Below are 7,276 nucleotides of genomic sequence, written 5' to 3' on the forward strand. Positions count from 1 at the left end.
GCTTCGGCGGGTCGGTGTGGACTTGTTGGGCCGAAGGGCCTGTTTCCACACTGTAATGTAATCTAATCTAATCTACTATCATGCCAGAGGATTATAGATGAACATCTATAAATTATAATGCCATTATGAACTTAATAATTAAGAGGGCAGGAGGCAGTTAAAGAATAAGTCACATTGCTGATGTCTGATGTCACAATTAGTCCAGACAATGATGACAACGTTCCTTCCTAAAAGGGTTTCAGTGAATTATATAGGTTTTATTACTACAGCTATATGGTTTCCATTAGACTAGCTTTTTATTTGAATTTTTCATTGAATTCAAATTTCACTGACAGAATCTGAAAGATATCCCTCGAAGATTAGCCGAGTATCCTGGATTAATAATCCTATGACATTTCCACCAATCCGATGCTTCTGCCTCCATTGTGCAAAGTTGTGAAGTATGAAGTACCCATTTAACTTAACTCTCTATCGCTAATATAAACAACAGTTGATCAAAGTTATGTTGTGAGGTATTAGTGTACAAATATTCATTTTGTACTTGTAAGTGTCTCTTTTACTATGGTAGCGAGAAATGTTCCACACAAACATAGGTTTGAACATAATTTCATATGAAGTGAACTGCTGAACACGTCACAAACAATAGAGAATTTAATAAGTTGAAAAGTTAAACAGCTACACAAATAAACTTGATTAGTTTTTTTGTTTAATAGCAAATTACATACCTACTGGGACTTTTTAAAGGAACTAAATACAGAAAATACCTTGCACAAATGGACTGGAAACTCCCAGAATGTAAACAGTGGGGAAGAGCAAAATGAGATTTCAATAGAACCTAACCTTACTACTGAGCAATAACAATGCGTCACCTGAAATGTGATCTTTCTATGTATCTTCAGGACATTATCTGATTGTTGTTGCCATGAAATTGTCAGTAATTATTTCTTTATCATTTTACTCAGGGAAATCTTTGATATAAACAGCTTGGATACCAGTTATCCCAGATAACTCACAAGTGGATTTGGGGTCTATCTTGAGAAAGAATGGAGTCCTGGTCAAGGCAGGGCTTGAGTCTTGATTTAGTCTCAGATTTTGTCATGATTTTCTTGAGCCCAGCAAACACATATGTATCACACCTATTCCCTCAACCCCCAATTTCAGCCATCTATTTTATTTCTGCTATTTGATCAGTATTCTACCAAATCATCCCTTTCAAGGCCAAATACATTTCTTTCCTCAATAACTGTATCCACTATACCTACTTTTTTCCCCTTGTCCAGTCTCTGTTGAACTATAATTGTGACACTCTTGTAGGACTCTGTCACTTTAACAGTTTCCAATCTCCTTGGCCCAATAGTTTTCTTCTCACTATGGGTGTCCACTACTCCTCCACCCTCCACCAGAAAGGTCTGAGGTGTCTACAGAAGAACCTCGATTATCCAAATGACACACGCAGGGAGAGTATTTTGTTTGGATAATCAAATGTTCGGATAATCAGATGCTGGATGACACAGTTTTTCCAAGCATTGGGACCTCGCGATCTTGCCGGATAATCCGAAATTTGGATAATCAAATGTTGGATAATCGAGGCTCCTCTGTATATTTCTTCCTTAAACAAGAGTGTAACCAATCCCCATCCACTACCTTCTTCCCTCAAAATAGCTGAACTAGTTCTTACATCGATCAACTTCTCCTTTAACTCCATTTCCTCTAAATAAAAGGTGCTTTATGATGGGAATGTGTACAAATAACATTCAGGGCTATTTTTCTGTGAGATATGTAAAACATTCTTTGTTCCAGTTCCACTCATGTCCCCTCCCTCATTCTTTTTCCATGATGATTGTGTTGATGCTGTTTAGAATTATAGAATCCCTACAGTGTGGAAGCAGGCCTTTCAGCCCAGTGAGGCCACACCAACCCTCCAGAGACCATTCTCCCCGAACTCACATCCCTACCCTATCCTATCCATGTAATTCTGTATTTCTTATCGCTGACCCACCTAGCCTGCACACTATGACAAATTTAGTGTGGCCAAACCACTCAACCTGCACATCTTTCGACTGTGGGAGGAAATTGAAGCATCTAAAGGAAATGGGGATAGTGTGCAAACTCCACACGGACAGTTGCCCGAAGGTGAAATTGAACCTGGGTTCCTGGTACAGTGAGGCAACCACTGAGCCGCCATGTCACTCACTTCCTCATTCTGAAGTGGAAAATATTTAATTTAATGGCTTCCAATTTTTATTTTTTCCTTGCACACATGGTGCATATCCAATTCTTCTCTTCCTTTTCTCAGCTTCACTAACTCAATTCCTCAAATTAGGCTATCAACCAATATCCACACTGACCCGACTGACTGTCCCAGCACCTCAACTGCAGTTTCTCACATCCCATTTTTAGTAAGAGTTCTGTTCCATTCCCCTCATTTCTCTATCACGGTCACATCTTTGACACTGCCATTTTTGTACCGGCACTTCCAACATGTCTTCCCTTTCCTCAACCAAGAATTATCCCCATTGTGGTTGAGAAGCCCTCACACTGTTTGGTCGGTTTTCCATATTCTGTTCTCACCTCTTCCTCACCCTCCCAGTGCTATATTTTGGTTCTCATTGTCCAGCATCCTGATTTAACATAACAATCTCCAGTATTCTTGCATTGCCTCCAGCATAATGACACCACCAAACCCATCTTCCTCTTTGCAACTTTCAGAACAGAGCGTTCCCTCTGCTATGGCGTATCTACTTTTCAATCATCCCCAGGACTTTGTTGCATTCCATGACACTTTCCCAAGTAAGGAGATGTTATACTTGATCTTTTCATTTCCCCCTTTCCACAATCCAAGTCTCCAAACATTCCTTTCAACTGAAAGAGTGATTTCCTTGTCCTTCTTTCAATTTATATTGTTTATTTATTGCTCACAACATGGGCAGGATTAACATGCATTCGATGAATTCTCTGAAAAGCATCTTGTTCAGTTTGAAACATGATCATGAGGTTCCAGTTGTCTGTCATTTTAATTCCTTGTCCCACTTCCTCTCTGGTCTTTCTGTCCTCAAGCTTCTCCATACTACTTAAGTCAGTCTCAAAAGGTAGTTTTAAGAAATAGCCCCTCATCTTTTGTTTGGATACTTTGCAGCCTTCTGAACTTAATATTGAATTCCACAATTTCAGATTATCTGCTCTGCTCCTTTTTTTGATTGCGTCTCCGGACACACCAGAGTCACTGAGTATCTTCGGCATTTTCTATTTTTATTTCACATTTCCCCATGCCCTGCCCCCACCAATCACAGTTACTTGACCAAAACTCTTCAGTTAAAATTTCCAACCTTGTTACTGGAAAGTCGTGGGGGTGTCCCGATGTACTCCTAGTTAGTTATAGAGAAGGGAGAGTACAGGGAAGACACATCTCTTCACAAACCATGATGAGATAGTCCAAGGAATTCTGGGCTAATGTTTGCTCATTCATCTCATTTACTCCATGGGTAACTTTGTCCAGTTGGCAATAATGGCTTTAATTTAAACACAGTTCTTTGGTTGTGAAGAATGTCACGAAAGCCCTGAAGATTTACTACACAAATGTCATTCAAATCTCTTTAGGTGCAATGAGAAAATTAAGCCTGCCAACTATAATATAGAGTCAAAAAGCACAGTGCTGGAAAAAGCACAGCAGGTCAGGCAATATCTGAGGAGCAGGAGAGTCAACGTTTCAGACATTAGGATTCCTGAAACATTGACTCTCCTGATTCTCGAGTGCTGCCTGACCTGCTGTGCTTTTTACAGTGCCACGCTTTTCGGCTCTGATTTTCCCATATCTGCAGTTCTCACTTTCTCCTAACTATAATATATAGATTTAAAGCATTCACTCAGCAGACAAGTAGAGCATCCTGCCCGATTGCTTCATGTTGGTGTTGTGTTCCATGAGTTTCCTCCCACCCAACTTCACCTAACCCAATCAACAAAGCATTCGATCTAATAAAATAAAGAACTGCAGATGCTGGAAATCTGAAACAAAAACAGTAATTGCTGGATGAACTCTGCAAGTATGGCGGCATCTGTAGAGAGAACGTAAAGTTTATATTTCAAGTCCAATAATCCTGAGTCACAAAGGTGACAAACTCTGTTTTTCTCTTCACAGATACTGCCAGACCTGCAGAGTTTCTTTAACAATTTTGTTTTGGTTTCAAAGCATTCTATGTCTTTCCCCCTCATGTATGTAACTAACTTCCCCTTATACATATCCATGGTACTCAACTCAATCATTCCATGTAGCAGTAAGTTTCTCTTAAACTGTTCTAGTTTCACAAGTGACAATCTTTAATTTATCATCCTTAATTTTGGCACCTCTGACAAGCAGAACAGCTTCTCTGTCAGCACCCTATTGACCAATTAATAATTTTAAAGTGCTCGATCAGATCATATCTCAGCCTTCACTTTACAAGAGAAAAGTGCCATTGGTCTAATCTTCCAAAACTAATACAGTAATTTCTCCATTCTGATGTATGATTAGATTACTTACAGTGTGGAAACAGGCCCTTCAGCCTAACAAGCCCACACCGACCTGCTGAAGCACAACCAACTCAGACCCATTCCCCTACACCTAACACTACAGGCAATTTAGCATGGCCAATTCACCTACCCTGCATATTTTTGGATTGTGGGAGGAAACCGGAGCACCTGGAGGAAACCCACACAGACACGGGGAGAATGTGCAAACTCCACACAGTCAGTCGCCTGAGGCGAGAATTGAATGCGGGTCTCTGGCGCTGTGAGGCAGCAGTGCTAATCACTGTGCCACCGTGCCGCCCATCAACTGGGCAGCACGTATGTGTTCATCAATTTTCATTAGAGTGAAATTTGTCTTAGGAATTGTATGAAATGGATGGTATTAGACTAAATGTCTATTATACACAGTACCTGACAATCAGTCATTCGTTGGCAATGGAATTAAATGTCAGGCACTGCATATAACCAACATAGATATTATACCACTGCTTGGGATAAAATGTTATTCTGGCGTTTTTTGCAAATCTCTCACTTTCTTCATAATCATCCTAGTTGAAGAACTTAAGAAATAGGAGCAGAAACTTAAACACATTGAGCCTCCTCCTGTCAATAGGATTATGACTGATATTTGGCCTTAACTCTACCTCCTTAACCACTCCTCTCTGCACCCAGACCATTGATGCTTGCTAGTAATTGACAGGTTTCATTATGGAACAGTGATTTTAGCCCACTCCCTGACAACTATCTGAGGCTATTTGTCACCCTTGTGTCATGTTTGACTCTGAAATAATCTTCCAATAGTATTGCTAAGGCCACAATTTCATTTTCAGAGCATCATGCACTACTTTGTCCCAAACATGGCTCATTTTCTTTTGAAACACTCAATTATGTTTCTCTTTAATTTGGACAATTAATTTAATACACATCAAAGACATCTTGGAAATGACTGCCAGACTACTCAGACCCCTTGGCATCATGGTAGCCCACAAACCCACCAACACAAAAACAGCAGCTAATGAACTTGAAAGACCCTCTACAGACAACAAGCAAAACTAATGTAATTTACAAAATACCTTGCAAGAATTGTAACAAACACTACATTGGACAAACAGGCAGAAAACTAGCCACCGGGATACATAAACATCTAATAGCCACAAAAAAGACCTGACCCAATTTCACTAGTATTCTTACATACAGATGAGGAAGGGCACCACTTTGATTGGGACAACACATCCATCCTAGGACAAGCCAAACAGAGACATGTATGAGAATTCCTATAAGCATGGCATTCTAACCAGAACTCTATAAACAAACACATTGACTTGGATCCCATTTACCACCCCCGAGAAAAAGAACTGGCAATGGCATCACCATAGGAAATGACATCAATATGGGAAATGACATCACCAACCCAAGGAAACCTAAATACGTAAATAGAAAGCAGGCTATACCACCAGTGCTTCATCTGGAGGCTCACTGAAGATGTTATCTAGTATGGTGATGAAACGTCTGAAAATGAAACTTCCAGCTCAGAGCGCAAAGTACACTCCTGTGCCTGAACTTCCATGTCCTGGCCACTGTAAGGTCAATGTCTAAAAATCTGCTACTTGTGTCCTAACTCACTTTGAGCCGCAAATACCCATCAACCTGATGCTTGCTGACTTGTATTAGTTCCTGGTTAAGCAATACTTGGATTTTAAAATATTTTCCTTATTTTCAGTTCATTTCATGGTCTTTGCCCTGACTATCTCTGCATTCTCCTCCAAATCCACAATCCTTAGAGATAGCTGCACTTTACTAATTGTGGCCCCTTGAGCATTCTTAGATTAGATTACTTAGATTACTTACAGTATGGAAACAGGCCCTTCGGCCCAACAAGTCCACACCGCCCCGCCGAAGCGCAACCCACCCATACTCCTACATCTACCCCTTACCTAACACTACAGGCAATTTAGCATGGCCAATTCACCTGACCTGCACATCTTTGGACTGTGGGAGGAAACCGGAGCACCCGGAGGAAACCCACGCAGACACGGGGAGAATGTGCAAACTCCACACAGTCAGTCGCCTGAGGCGGGAATTGAACCCGGGTCTCTGGCGCTGTGAGGCAGCAGTGCTAACCACTGTGCCACCGTGCCGCCCACTAAAATGAAACTGGGTAGAGATTAGCACGGCCAATGCCCATAACTGGACTGTGGGAGGAAACCGGAGCAAACCACGCAGACAGGGCAAATCCCACAGGGACAATCGCCTCAGGTTGGAATCGAACCCAGGTCCCAAGTGCCATGAAGCAGCAATGCTAACCACTGAGCCACCGTGCTAACCCCAAAGCCACGGCGAACACTGACACAGCCCTGCTAACGACGGAAGCGCCTCACATGATCAGTGTGGGGATTGAACCCACGACCTTGGCGTTATTAGCACCACGCTCTAACCAGCTGAGCTAACCGACCAACCAGCTGAGCTAACCGACCAACTGAATTCCTGAATTTAATCACTCCACAGATCTTATATGGGCTTTCATACTGTAACTTGAGATTATTGCAGATCAAGGAGAAAGTGAGGCCTGCAGATGCTGGAGATCTGAGTCGAGAGTGTAGTGCTGGAAAGCACAGCAGGTCAGGCAGCATCCAAAGAGCAGGATAATCGATGTTTCGGGCATAAGGCCCAGTTGAAAGGCTTATGGCTGAAATGTGGGTTCTCCTGCTCCTCAGATGCTGCCTGACCTGCTAAGGTTTTCCAGCACCACACTTGTCATTGGAGATCTATTTGA

General features: G+C 41.7%; 1 non-coding gene across 1 annotated transcript; it reads right to left on the reverse strand.

The window, feature by feature from the left end:
- Positions 1–6,882: 6,882 nt before the first annotated feature.
- Positions 6,883–6,956, reverse strand: trnai-aau. The gene has a single exon. It is a non-coding gene; the product is annotated as a tRNA-Ile (tRNA).
- Between the last annotated feature and the right edge of the window lie 320 nt (positions 6,957–7,276).

This window comes from Chiloscyllium plagiosum, chromosome 17 (assembly GCF_004010195.1).
Source record: "Chiloscyllium plagiosum isolate BGI_BamShark_2017 chromosome 17, ASM401019v2, whole genome shotgun sequence".
Classification (NCBI taxonomy): Eukaryota; Metazoa; Chordata; class Chondrichthyes; order Orectolobiformes; family Hemiscylliidae; genus Chiloscyllium; species Chiloscyllium plagiosum.